This window comes from Carcharhinus amblyrhynchos, chromosome 12 (genome assembly GCF_965287045.1).
Source record: "Carcharhinus amblyrhynchos chromosome 12, sCarAmb.v2.hapA, whole genome shotgun sequence".
NCBI classification, from domain to species: domain Eukaryota; kingdom Metazoa; phylum Chordata; class Chondrichthyes; order Carcharhiniformes; family Carcharhinidae; genus Carcharhinus; species Carcharhinus amblyrhynchos.
The window spans coordinates 77,671,664-77,685,272 of NC_137335.1; the positions used below are offsets into that span (position 1 = coordinate 77,671,664).

At 46.1% G+C, this 13,609-nt stretch overlaps 1 protein-coding gene and 1 pseudogene across 5 annotated transcripts in view; both read left to right on the forward strand.

Annotated features, from left to right (window-relative positions):
- Window positions 1–13,609, forward strand: part of smyd3 (SET and MYND domain containing 3) — a 664,143-nt gene that overhangs the window by 391,348 nt on the left and 259,186 nt on the right. The window lies entirely within an intron of this gene.
- The window catches only part of LOC145350678 (small ribosomal subunit protein uS5-like), a 91,218-nt pseudogene that overhangs the window by 57,985 nt on the left and 19,624 nt on the right, over window positions 1–13,609 (forward strand).

Consider the following 13,609-nt stretch of genomic DNA (forward strand, 5'->3'; position numbering starts at 1 on the left):
AGGAATTTCCAGTCTCGCTTGAGTGAGGCCAGAAAATCCCACCCTATATGTCTCAATAAAGTTGCCTCTCATTCTTCTAAATTCCAATGAGTACAGACCCAAGCCACTCAAGCTCTCCTCATAAGAAAATCCCTCCATATCCAGGATAAACTGAGTGAACCTTCTCTGGACTGCCAGATGCCAGTACGTCTCATTGTGATTCCCTCTTTTAACTAAATACAGAAAGTGAACAAATACAACCATACAGTAGTTAGAAATCAAGAGGTTTCCTACATTACGAAAGTACTTCATTAGCTGTGAAGTGCTTTGCGATGTCTTGAGATCATCAAAGATGCTATATAAATCCAGGTATTATCATTTACTCCAATCATTTCTCAAATATAGAGCTGTCAGTGTATTAACAAAATACAAGTGTTGCTGCTGCACTTTTCCTGTTCTCCATCACCGGGATATGGTCCTCAGCTGGTGTTCAATAAGTGACACAATAGCACAGTGAGTGGTTAGCACTACTGCCTGTCAGCGCCAGGGATCCGGGTTCAATTCCCGCTTAGGTCACTGTCTGTGTGGAGTTTGCACATTCTCCCCGTGTCTGTGTGGGTTTCCTCCGGGTGCTCCGGTTTCTTCCCACCGTCCAGAGATGTACAGGTTTGATTAATAGACCATGCCAAATTGCCCCTTAGTGTCAGGGGGACTAACTAAGATAAATGTATGTGTTCATGGGGATTGGACTTGGGTGGGATTGTGTTCGGTGAAGACTCAGTGGGCTGAATGGCCTCCTTCTGCACTGTAGGGACGCTAGGATTTGATGACTCCAGTTGAAGGTGAAGCACTTCAGGATGTTTCTGAAACAACAGGTTTCTCTCCCCTTGCGTGACCCAGAGTCCTTTCAGGCCTCTCTGTCTCTCTCGCTCTCTACATATATATTAAAAAGTGTATTGAAACCATTATTCTGTGGAACTTTAAAGTCTGGCCCAATTAGCTACGGATGCTGATCCTTGGCTGCTAAATTCATGATGAGGTTTGTAGCTGAGGAACTGTAAAATCAAATCCCAAAAGCAATTTGCTCCAACACCATTTCACAGGAAAGCCATGACCCTTGGTCAGCTATGTTTGTGCGGAGAGGCACCCCTCAAGCCCCTGGCAACAGACAAACGACCTGTTCCAGGAAGAAAACTCCATGTGTACGAGGTGCGGGTAGTGAAACAACAGTATTTAAATAAAATGTGGAAACAAAACATTAGCATCAGCGACGCTGAAGCTACCAAAGTGTAAAACCCCACCGGGCATAGCACCAAGGACCCAGGTTCGATTCCTGGCTTGGATCACTGTCTGAGTGGAGTCTGCACGTTCTCCCCATGTCTGCGTGGGTTTCCTCCAGGTGCTCCAATTTCCTCCCACAGTCTGAAAGGCGTGTTGAAAGGAGTGTGGCGACTGGGAGAGTTTCACAGTAACTTCACTGCAATGTTAATGTAAGCCTTACTTATGACAGTAATAAATAATCTTTAACTTTTACTGTTCTCCATGGAGAGAAGAAGGCCAAAGAGACATTTGATAGAGATGTTTAAAATCATGAGAGGGCTGGACAGAGAGGGAGAAACTGGTCCTGCTCAGGAAATGATCAAGAATGAAAGGGCACAGATTTAAAGTGATTTGCAAAAGAAGTAAACATGATGTGAGAAAAAACTTCTTCATTTTGAGTGGAACACACTGCCTGGAAGTGTGGTCAAGGCAGGTTCAATCGAGACAGTCAAGAGGATAGAGGTTATTCATGAAAGGCCTCCTCAACCTTGCCCCTTGTCTGTGCTGTGGTGATCCTCAGGTTAACATCACCACCAGCCAGCTTATGGTCATCTGGGACTATGGCGACTTTACCTTTTGCTTTGATGATCACCTGAATGGAAACAATGTGCAGGGGTTACAAGGAGGAGGCAGGGCAACAGCGCTAAGCTACGATGCTGGTTTGGAGAGCCAGTGCAGACATGATGGGCCAAATGGCCTTCCTTCTGCGCCGTAACAGTTCTATCATTCTGTGAATTACAGGTGTGAGATGCCAAAAGGAATAAGCTCATCCATGTTGCTCCAGTGCTTGAAATTCCAGTCCAAAACTCACACAATCTCTTGTCCTTTGTGAACTGACTCTTGTTTTTAACCTTTTGTAAATGGCCCGTGACAAGTTGTGACAAATCTGTGGCAAAACTGTCTTCATTAGGAGGCAGATTGATTTGTTTTAAACTATAGAATCGTGGGTGTTCAATTACCAAGCGCGCAGCGGGGGAAGTGAGTTGGAATTTCTCCCAGTCTGCAGTTGCAGATTTCTCCCCCTGTGTATTATTGGGTCATCCATATGTATAACCTCACATTGATATTCTTGCTGCATCCTCTCTGTTGCACAGCAATAGCTGGCACCTGCACTGAATTCCCATTTAAATGTCACTCAACTGCATGTGCCTCATGCAAGCCAAGTGTGGGGTGACCTGGGATTTGTGTTAGACAATGATGGGAAGTGCGGTGTACAGATTGAAAAGTGCCTGAGGGTATGGTATATACTACAGGAGCAGCAATCCAGAGACATGAGTTAAAATCCCACCAGGGTCACTGGAGAATTTAAAATCAGTTAATCGCTGCTCGACCTTTTGGCTCAGATCAAGCCTCAGATCAAACTGAAGATGCCTTATCTTGTCAGTGTGGATCTTGCTTGTCTCTCTTGTGGGCACCATGAATTGGATTTAATTTGGTTTTTTGGAGCAAGTAAGGAATGTTTTCCTGGTCCACTCTGAACATTGGCTTTGTAACTTTAAGGATGCAGTAAACTTTTTGTTAAAAAGTCGGTTAATTAAGTAAACAATTCTGGAGTGAAAAGGGAACAGGAGTAACTTGTGATCTGGTTCACTAATGTCCTTTGGCAAAGGAAATTGGCCATCCTTACCAAATGTATGCTCGATTCTAGACCCATATCAATGTGGTTAACTCTGAACTACCCACTGAAGTAGCCTGGCAAGGATTGGGTAATATCGAACCACACACACAGTCATCCCGAGCTGCTCTGTGATGCTGGACTCTGCGCTTTCTGGGCTGCTCCCAGGGACGCACAAACCAGATAAACATCAGCTGTGGCCTGATGATCATCCACTCAGGCTGTCTGCAACTTGCTGCTCCTTCAGTGCAAAGCGCCTTCGATGACAGAGTGTTGTATACTGGTGCGTTCCAAGGTCGGGGACTCCATGCGCTGAGTGATCCACTAAAGCTTGGGGCAGCCAGTGTAAAAGCTCATTCGGAAAAGACGCCTGCCTGACACCATCATAAATTCGAGGGGTTGGAAGCTGTGTAAAGCTCCCGGGGGCCTGTATTTTTGATATAAAATGAATATTGTAAACATAATCTGTAGTGCAATGACACACCTTGAGGTGCCACAGTCAGTGGCAAAATATCAAATTGGGTTTGTGGTTTAACTATTCAATGCAAATTGTAAATTACATAATCTACCTTTACAAATATCCTGAATAAGGTACATATTTGGAAAGAACTGACTACAGTACTGGGGAGACGATGACCTAGAGATATTATCACTAGACTATTAATCCAGAAACTCAGCTAATGTTCTGGGGACCCGGGTTTGAATCTTACTATGGCAGATGGTGGAATTTGAATTCAATAAAAAACATCTGGAATTAAAAATTTACTGATGACCATGGAGCCATTGCCAGAAAAACCCATCTGGTTCACTAATGTCCTTCAGGGAAGGAAATCCTTACCTGGTCTGGCCTACATGTGACTCCAGAGGCACAGCAACATGGTTGACTCTCAACTGCCCTCCAAGGGCAACTAGGGATGGGCAATAAATCCTGGCCAGCCAGCGACGCCCATGTCCCACGAATGAATAAATAAAAATGTAGCAATTCACCAAGGTTCCTTAGGCAGCACCTTCCAAAACCACAACAATCCTGGCCAGCCAGCGATGCCGTGTCTCACAAATGAATAAAAGAAAATGTACCAACATCTCAGGGACGGCAGCGTTTCAAGAAGGTGGCTTGCCACCACCTTCTCAAGGGTCAATTAGGGATGGGCAATAAATGCTGGCCTTGCCAGGGATGTTGGCATGCAACGAATAAACTTCAAAAAGGCCAGCAGCAAGACTCCGTTTTGTATTTTAACAAAAAGGCCTCCAGCGCTTTAACAAACATCAAATTATTCCATCAATGCTTCTGGGAAGTAAAGAGGTCAAACGGGGAGGTGTTCCATCACCTCCCAGTCCTGTTGGTCTGTTAAATGCGCAGGCACTTAGCTCGGACACCTGCTTCAACAGCCCTCCCCGACTCTAGAAAGATCAGGAAAGAAATAACGAGGGTGACTCTTATTCCATTTATAAATGTTATGCAGAAATGCAGCGTGCATTTGTAACTTGTTGGGGGATGGGCGAGTGGGGTGGGGTGGGGAGGGGAGGTTTGGTGGGGGAGGGGGGGGTGGCAGGTGGAGTCACTGCTCAGTTGGTTCGATGGAGGGCCTGGTGGGACGAAGGGGGGAGTGCAGGCTCCACCTCGACAAAGCGCAGGGCCTGGGTGGAGGCTTCAGAGCTCATTAGCTATGCCGAGCAGCAGATTAAGTTGGCACAATCAAAAACAGGCCAATTATAACATAACATTTCACCCTTGCTGAAGTGGATTGATTAAGTCTCAAAGCAAAGTGAGAGTTATCGCTTGGAGAGGACGCAAAAAAAAGGGCACATTCACCCGATATCCAATTTAGTGCTGAAATATCCTCCTCGAGTACGTGTTGGAAAGGTACATGGCATGCTAATCACAGTTTTCATTGATGAGCGGGAATTAATGATAGCCACCGTAATGAATTTTAAATAGTAGAAACTCTTACCGTTTTCAGGGGTCTAATTAATCACTGAAACAGATATTTAGTGTCATTACACATGCCACTGAATTGTTCTTATCCTCTCCTGTTTTCTTGCGCTGCATAATTTGGTTCGGCGCTGTAACGGCATCTAATGAACTAGGAATCGTCATGATATACAATACAGCTGATACTTGTGTAGGATTTCCAGCTTTTACAGAGCACTCCCTATGACACCGATTGACGATGTGCTTTTTTTTAAATCACGGTCTACGTTGATATGCAGAGCGAGTCCGATCTGATGCAGGAACAAACCGACTCTGCAACTTAATGTTGATCTTCTCTCCTTATCGTGTGCAGTCACGCTGAGCAGAATCAAGGTTGTTCGAATGACGTCCATTGAACCCCAGTGGGCGGAATTTTACCGGCACGCCCGCCCAGGGTTCGTACGATCCCGCTCAAGGTCAACGGAGAAGACTGTTCTCCGGGTGGACGTGCCGGTGATGTTCCGGCCAACGCGCGCCAAAAAAAAAAGGGCTGACTGAAATCAGCTTTTGTTCTTCCCTCTCAGTCAAAAAGGTTTCACAACTCACTGCAAAAACTTGACCAAATTGGAAGATATTTGATGTGAAATGATTAGACAGAGTAAATTCAGGAGGCATGTTCCTGATGGTGGGAGAGTCCAGAACTAGGGGTCATAGTTTGAGGATTTCACTTTTGAATGGACCTACCTTGCACTAAGTTGATCTTTCTCTACACCCTAGCTATGACTGTAACACTACATTCTGCACTCTCTCGTTTCCTTCTCTATGAATGGTATGCTTTGTCTGTATAGCACGCAAGAAACAATACTTTTCTGCTAATACATGTGGCAATAAATCAAGTCAAATCAGAATAAGGGGTAAACCATTTCAAAATGTAGAGGATGGGAGCAGGAGGAGGCCATTCGGCCCTTCGAGCCCTGCTCAGCCATTCATCATGATCATGGCGGATAGTCCAATTCAGTAGCCTAATCCTGCTTTTTCCCCATAACCTTTGATCCCAGGCCAGGACAAATTTCTTCACCCAGAGAGTGGTGAATGTGTGGAGTTCACTACCACAGAAAGTAGTTGAGGCCAAAACATTGTGTAGTTTCAGGAAGAAATTAGATATAGCTCTTGGGGCTAAAGTGATCGAGGAATATGAGGGGAAGGGAGAGGATCAGAATATTGAATTTGATGATCAGCCATGATCAGAATGAGTGACAGAGCAGGCTCGAAGGGCCAAGTGGCTGACTCCTGCTTCTAGTTTCTATATTTCTATATAAATGTGTACAGGAAACTTAGAGTTAGAAATTCTAGTCTTTGTGTTTTTTTAATGAGTTTCATTTCTATAGCATCTCTCACAATCACAGGATGTCCCAAAGTGCTTTGCAACCAGCAAAGCATTTTTGAAAGTATGGTCACTGTTGTCATGCGGGAAAGAAGGCAGCCAGCTGGTTACACAGCAAGCTCCCACAAACAGCAATATTATGACGGTCAAATCGCCTGTTTAGAGTCTAGAACTAGAGGAGGTGGTTTGAAAATAAGGGGCCTCCCATTTAAAAGTTAAAGTTTATTGAATTATTACTGTCACAAGCAGGCTTACGTTAACACTGCAATGAAGTTACTGTAAAAAAATCCCCTTGTTGCCACACTCTGGCACCTGTTCGGGTACACAGAGAGAATTTAGCATGGCCAAATGAGAAGAAATGTTTTCTATCTGAGGATTGTGAATCTTTGGAACTCTCTTCCTCGGAGAGTAGTGGTGGCCGGGTCAATGAATATTTTTTAGGCAAAAGTAGACAGGTTCTTGACTAACAAGGGAGTCAAGTGTGATCAGGGGTTGTTGGAATGTGGAGTTGAGTCCACAATCAGATCAGCCATTGTCTTATTGGATGGGGGCACAAGGCTGAAAGGGCTGAATGGCCTAATCCTGCTCCTAACTCGTATGTTTGTAGGTTTGCATGTTTCGTGATGCTGTTCCTGGGTCAGGACACTGGGAAGAACTCTCTTGCTCTTCTTTGAACACTGCCATGAGATCTTTAGCACCCACACAAGAGGACAGATGGGGCTTCAGATTAACATCTCAGGTTGAAAGATAGATCCTTGGAAATAATGGTTGGCACTGCTGCATCACAGCGTCAGGGACCTGAGTTCGATTCCTGGCTTGGATCACTCTGTCTGTGTGGAATTTACATATTCTCCCTGTGTCTGCATGGGTTTCCTCCCAGAGACCAAATATGTGCAGGTCAGATGGACTGGCCATGCTAAATTGCCCCTTTGTGTCAAGGGGTATTAGCTAGGGTAAATGCATGGGGGATAGGGCTTGGATGGGATTGTGATTGGTGCAGACTCAATGGGCCGAATGGCCTCCTTTTGTACTGAAGGATTTATGATTTATGACAATCACTCCATTGCTGTGGCTTTGCAGACTGAACCTTGACTTTGTGCTTGAGTCTCTGGGGTGAGACTTGAACCCACAACCATTGGACTCAGAGATGAGAGAGCCACCAACCTAAACAAGGTGAACTCAACAGAAAGATTTTGGTATGGTCGCTATTTTTTAGCATTCCTGAGAAATCTCCAATTAGCTGTGGTCAGATTGCAGATTCGCTGAGCCCAGCCTTGCACCGATTGGGAGATTCAGCTTCTTGAGGTGAGAGTGCACGCCATCGCATTGCAGAACACACCAAGAAGCAAATTCTATTCAAACTGTTCTGCACATCCAGAGTCCCAGTGGACTTTCCCTCTACAGAGTTCTATGGAGCTAAAGATATGGTTGAGGAAGTAAGTGAGAGTGAAGCTTTCCAGAAAGCACCAGGTGTCTTCAAAGCTACACTTGAAGCACAGTCAGTCAGGGGTCAAATAAACATGACCAACAACTTTTGCCCCAATGCCGCAAACTGCGGGTGAGAGAAATGAGCTTGCAAGAAGTAAAGAATGTGAAACAGGTGGCAAAAAATAATGAATATAGACTCCTGGGAATAACATCAAGCTGATGTGGCCCCCTCTGTGAGTACGGGGAAGCAAGTTTGAACTAATCTGACCTCCTCACTTTGGACAAAGGGATAGAGAGAGATACTCCGGGAGTGTAACTTAAAGAAGGGATTAACTTGAACTAAATTCAAATCCAGCAACCCTGGTAAAAGATTGTTTTGGCTCCTGAAATGAATGGTCTCCTTCATCCATGGAGGAGATTTCCATGGCTCATAGAGTTTTGTCCGGAATTCACCCTTCATGGAATATTGTGACGCTGTCTGAGGTTTCTGACCCAGTCAGAGCCAAAACAAATTATATTTACTCTTGTGAAGGGAAATAATCATGTCGTTGGCTCTGTGCACCCAAGGAATGGAATCCTAGAATGGAACAGCACGGAAAGAGGCCATTCAGCCCATTGTGGCACTGCTAGATCTTGGAAACGTCTATTCAATTAATCCCACTCCCTAATCATTCGCCATGTTCTGAGAAACATTCTCTTTTAAGTTTGCACATTCTCCCCATAGCTGCATGGGTTCCCTCCAGGTGGCACAGCAGTTAGCACTGCTGCCTCACAGCATCAGGGTCCTGGGTTTGATTCCTGGGTCACTGTCTATGTGGAATTTGCACATTCATCCTGTGTCTCCATGGGTTTCCTCCGGGTGTGCCGGTTTCCTCCCACAGTCCAAAGATGGGCGGGTAAGGTGGATTGGCCATGCTAAATCGCCCCTTAGCGTTGGGAGACTAGCTAGGGTAAATGCATGGAGTTTGGGGATAGGGCTCTGGGTGGGATTGTGGTCGGTGCAGGATCGATGGGACAAGTGGCCTCCTTCGGCACTATAGGATTCTATGTTTCTATGCGCAGGTTAAGTGCATAATTGCCCCTTGGTGTCCAAAAATGTGTAGGTTAGTGGGATTAGCCAAGGTAAATGCATGGAATTATGGGTAAGATGCTCTGTCAGAGAGTCAGTGCAGAATTGATGGGCCGAATGGCTTATTTCTGCACTGTAGGATTCTTTGACTTTGTGATTCCTCAGTATTATGTTATCATTCAAGTATTCGAATAAGACCCTTCGGCTCGTTGTCCAGAGGCCAGTTTAACAATTATAGTCCTTGGCTGTACATATTTCCAAATTTGTTACCAGACTTCAACACTGAAGTGCTGTAACTCAGGCTGAAGGAACGCAAACCATCACCTCCAGGCACTTCTACTCAAGATGGTCAAGCCTGACCTGTCTGGGATATTGATTCACCCGGACCCCCGACCTGAGGGGGCTGCAGTCCCTCACTCTCTGACCGTCCCTGGGAGGCTGGGATTCCTGAACGCCTTGCCGAGGTCCCCGCTGACCTGTACAGGGGCTGCCCTCCGAGGCGACCCTCGCCCTGCAGCCTGAATTAATCGACAGCCTTGGGAAGGGAGAACTGTGGAGGGCAGAATCCTGTCCCAATCTGACTGGAGTTAGCAGCTCGCAGCTATTTCTGGTCCACTGCAGCTAAAAGAAAAAAAACTGCTCCCCCCAGCATCTTGCGGTTTCCATGGCGATCTTTGTCACGCAAGGTCAGGCTTGACCATTGATTGTTTGAACTGACAGTCCTGGGGCGGAAAGGGCGAGATTGAGGCAGCACGGTAGCACAGTGGTTAGTGCTGCTGCCTCACAGCGCCAAGGACCCGAGTTCAATTCCGGTCTCGGGTCACTATATCTAGAGTTTGCACGTTCTCCCTGTGTCTGCGTGGGTTTCTTCCGGGTGCTCCGGTTTCCTCCCACAGTCCAAAGGTATGCGGGTTAGGTGGATTAGGCCATGCCAAATTGCTTCTTAGTGTCAGGGGATTAGCTAGGGTAAAGATGTGGGGTTACGGGAATAGTGCCTGGGTGGGATTGTGTTTGGTGCAGACTCGGTGGCCTCTGCAAGCCCCAGGTGACGCTCCTCTGCACTGTAGAGATTCTATGACCCCTGGTCCCGATTTGAGTTGCAGCTTGATGGAATCATCCAGTTGACAGAAGCATTTGTAATTGTGAAGGGGGATGCTCATTTGCAGCTCACTCGAACCCCAGGGCGTTCAGGAATGCAGACGCTAAATAGGCTGGAATTGCATAGCTGCCATTACACCTCTCCTCAGACGGTTGATCTTTGTGCGGCTGGAAACCAGCGCGGTATGACTGCTCGGTCCATGCCCTGTGCGAGGTGACCCTCCAGCCAAGGGAGAGGACGAGTGGGCTAGCAGAGGCAGGATGGGCCCAATGCCTCCTCCACTCCTTGAATCCTGTTCATAAAGGTGATCCATTAGCAATAACGCGCTGCCTTTCTGTTTCCCACTGACTGAGGAGGGCTCTGGGGAATAAAAAAAAACAGGCTACACCAAGTGAGAGAGAGATGGTGTGCAGTAACGCATGGGTAAAGGCAATGAGACCAGGATTACGCAATAATTCTTGTGAGGAAAGAGGAAGGTTGTGGCCCACTCTGGTGCTTTAATGTCAAGATGATAAACTATTGCGTTGGAGTAATAGGAAAAAGCCCTCTCCTTTGGAGCATGGTAGTAAAAAATGTTGTTGAGTGATGGAGCCCAGCTCAGTATTCTTAGACTGACACTGATTTAGTGGAGTTGAAATCGGAGTCAGTCATGTCCACTAACTACAAGGGACTGTGAGATTCCGCTGCTTTTGGAGGCCTGATTAAGGATTTGGGATTTTGTTGTCAGAATGCGGAATTTTGGATGTTCTTGATTTTGTTTCAATTTGATTTGATTTATTATTGTCACATGTATCATACAGTGACAAGTACTGTTTCTTGCGCACTAGACAGACAAAACATAGTGTTCATAGAGGAGGAAGTGAGAGTGCAGAATGTAGTGTTACAGTCATAGTTAGGGTGTAGAGAAAGATCAACTTGATGCAAAGTAGGTCCATTCAGAAGTCACGGCAGCAGCAGGAAAGAAGCTGTTCGTGAGTTAATTAAACTATAGAATCCCTACAGTGTACAAGGAGGCCATTCGGTCCATCAAGTCTGCACCAACCACAATCCCACCCAGGCCCTATCCCCACTTAGTTATCCTGCTAATGTTGAAGTAGAAATTTTCCTGCTTCTTGACTGTGGTAGAAAGACTCAACAAAGTTCGTTCCGACAAAATAACTTGTCTTTATTTCTGAAAGACTGCATGCAGTATTGGCAAAAACTTGAGTTTGGAGAGCTGTCGTTACGACTTGCTAATTCCTTCTCAAGTCCGCGCTAACATAATGAATCAGTTCAGTATTTATACATAATCATTATCAGTTTGTGTGACTAGAGCTTATTCAGAAATTTGATCTATAATAGCATCATAAGCAATGTCATAAATCATGGTACAGCCTGCTGACCTCCTAGAACTCATTGTCTCATCAGTCATACCTTTATCTTGTCCTTTGATAGAACAGAAGAAGGTCGGTGACTCCTTCATCCCTGACCTTGTCTTATGTTATGTGGAGTCAGCCTTATTAGGCCTTGACCTTCTCCGGCCTTATTCGTGTCTTAGGTTATTCAGAGTCAGTTTTCCTTATTTTGTACCAAATAGTTGACCAATTTTCCCATCATGCCATTACTTCATTCGTACAACTTCACACTAATCCCTCTAACTTATCACATCCAAGGACACTAGGGGTTAATTTAGCCTGGCCAATCAACCTAACCTGCACATCTTTGGGCTATGGCAGGAAACCGGAGCACCTGGAGGAAACCCACGCAGACACAGGGAGAATGTGCAAACTCCACACAGACAGTGACCCAAGCTGGCAATTGAACCCAGGTCCCTGGAGCTGTGAAGCAGCAATGCTAATCACTATGCCACCATGCCGCCCTGTCAGCTAGTACATCACCTCAGACTTCTGTATCATATTCCTGACAGAAGAAGAAGGAAGTGAGAATGTCCAGGGTGCGTGGGGTCCTTAATTACACTGGCTGCTTTGCCAAGGAAGCTGGAAGTGTAGATAGCGTCAATGGATGGAGAACTGTTTACGTGATGGATTAGGCTACATTCACGATCTTTTATAGTTTCTTGTGGTCTTGGTCAGAGCAGGAGCCATACTAAGCTGTGATACAACCAGAGAAAATACTTCCTATGGTGCATCTGTAAACGTTCGTGGGAGTTGCAGCCAAATTTCCTTAGTCGCCTGAGGGAGTAGAAGCGTTGTTTCACAATTGTCCGTATCAAAAGTTTGGGAATAGACCAGATTAATGTTGAACAGGGGACAATATCGCGGTAGCATCATGGTGCTGTCATGGTGAGGTGTGATTAAATCCACTTTCTAATCACTGAAGGGAGTTGCATTTATATAGCACCTTTCATGACCTCAGGGCGGTCCCAGTCTTGTACCTACCCGCTGCAGTCTGGAGAATTCTCTGGAAGTTAGAAGAATGAGGGACGATCTCAATGAAACATACGAAATTCTGACTGGGCTCGACAAAGTTGATGCAAGAGGGATGTTTCCCCTGGGCTGGGGGGGTGGTGGGCTGGAGTCTGGAATCAGGGGACACAGAGCAAGAGTGAGGCCATTTAGGACCGAGATGAGGAAGAATGTATTCCGAGGCTGACGAATCTTTGGAATTCTCTACCCCGGAGGCTGTAGAGACTCTGTCATTCAGTAAGTTCAGTTTGGGGATTGATAGAATCCTAAAATGTAAAGACAGCGAGGGATATGGTCTAGTGCGAGGGAATGGGAGCGAGGTAGCCTCAGCCAGGATCTAACTGAATGACAGAGGAATTTTGAGCGGCTGAATAATCTGCTCTACCTATTTCCTACATATCCATGAATTTTTCAGACCTCCACTAACCCCCCTCCCCAAACCACCCTGGGTGTGGGGAAAGCGTACAGTGGGAGCGACAAAGTAATTTTCCCGCCAGCGTCAAATGATGGTGGGAGCGTGCGCACCCACCCATTATAGCGGGTCACCATTTCAGGCAGGGACTGACGTGGGTTCACCATCTGCTGTGGCAGGATTCGAATCCGGGTGCCCAGAACGTGAAGCTGGATTACTAGTCCAGTGACAGTACTATTATATCACTGCCCCCCTGCGTATAAAATCCCGAGGGGATTTAACAGGATGGATGCCAAAAGGATGTTTCCCCTTGTGGGAGAGACTAGAACATGGGGACATAGTTTAAAAAGAAGGGGGTTTCCCATTTAAGATGCCGATGGGAAGAAATGTTTTCACTCAGAAGTTTGTGAATTTATGGAAATCCCTTTCCCAGAGAGCAATGGAGGCAGGACCATTGAATATTTTTAAGGCGGAGTTCGATAAATTCTTGACCAACAAGAGAGTCAGCGAGGAAGGAAAGTGGACTTAAGGCCACAATCAGAACAGCCGTGATCAGAATGAATGGCCAAGCAGGCTTGAAGGGCCGAATGGCTTACTCCTAGAATCATAGAATCCGACAGTGCAGAAGGAGGCCGTTCGGTCTGTTGAGTCTGCGCCGATAACAATCCCACCCAGGCCCTATCCCCAGAATCCCACCCTAGCTACTACCCCAGGCATTAAGGGACAATTTAGCATGGCCAGTCCACCTAACCATCATATCTTTGGACTGAGAGGAAACCCATGCAGACACAGGGAGAACATGCAAATTCCTCACAGACTGTGATCCAAACCAGGAATTGAACCCGGGTCCTTGGTGCTGTGAGGCAGCAGTGCTAACCCACTGTGCCACCGTGCCGCCTCTGTGTCTAGTTTCTATGTTTCTACAACCTGAAAACTGGGTCTCCAATTGGTATTCTCCCAAATCCACTCCCCTTCAGTTGAAGTCA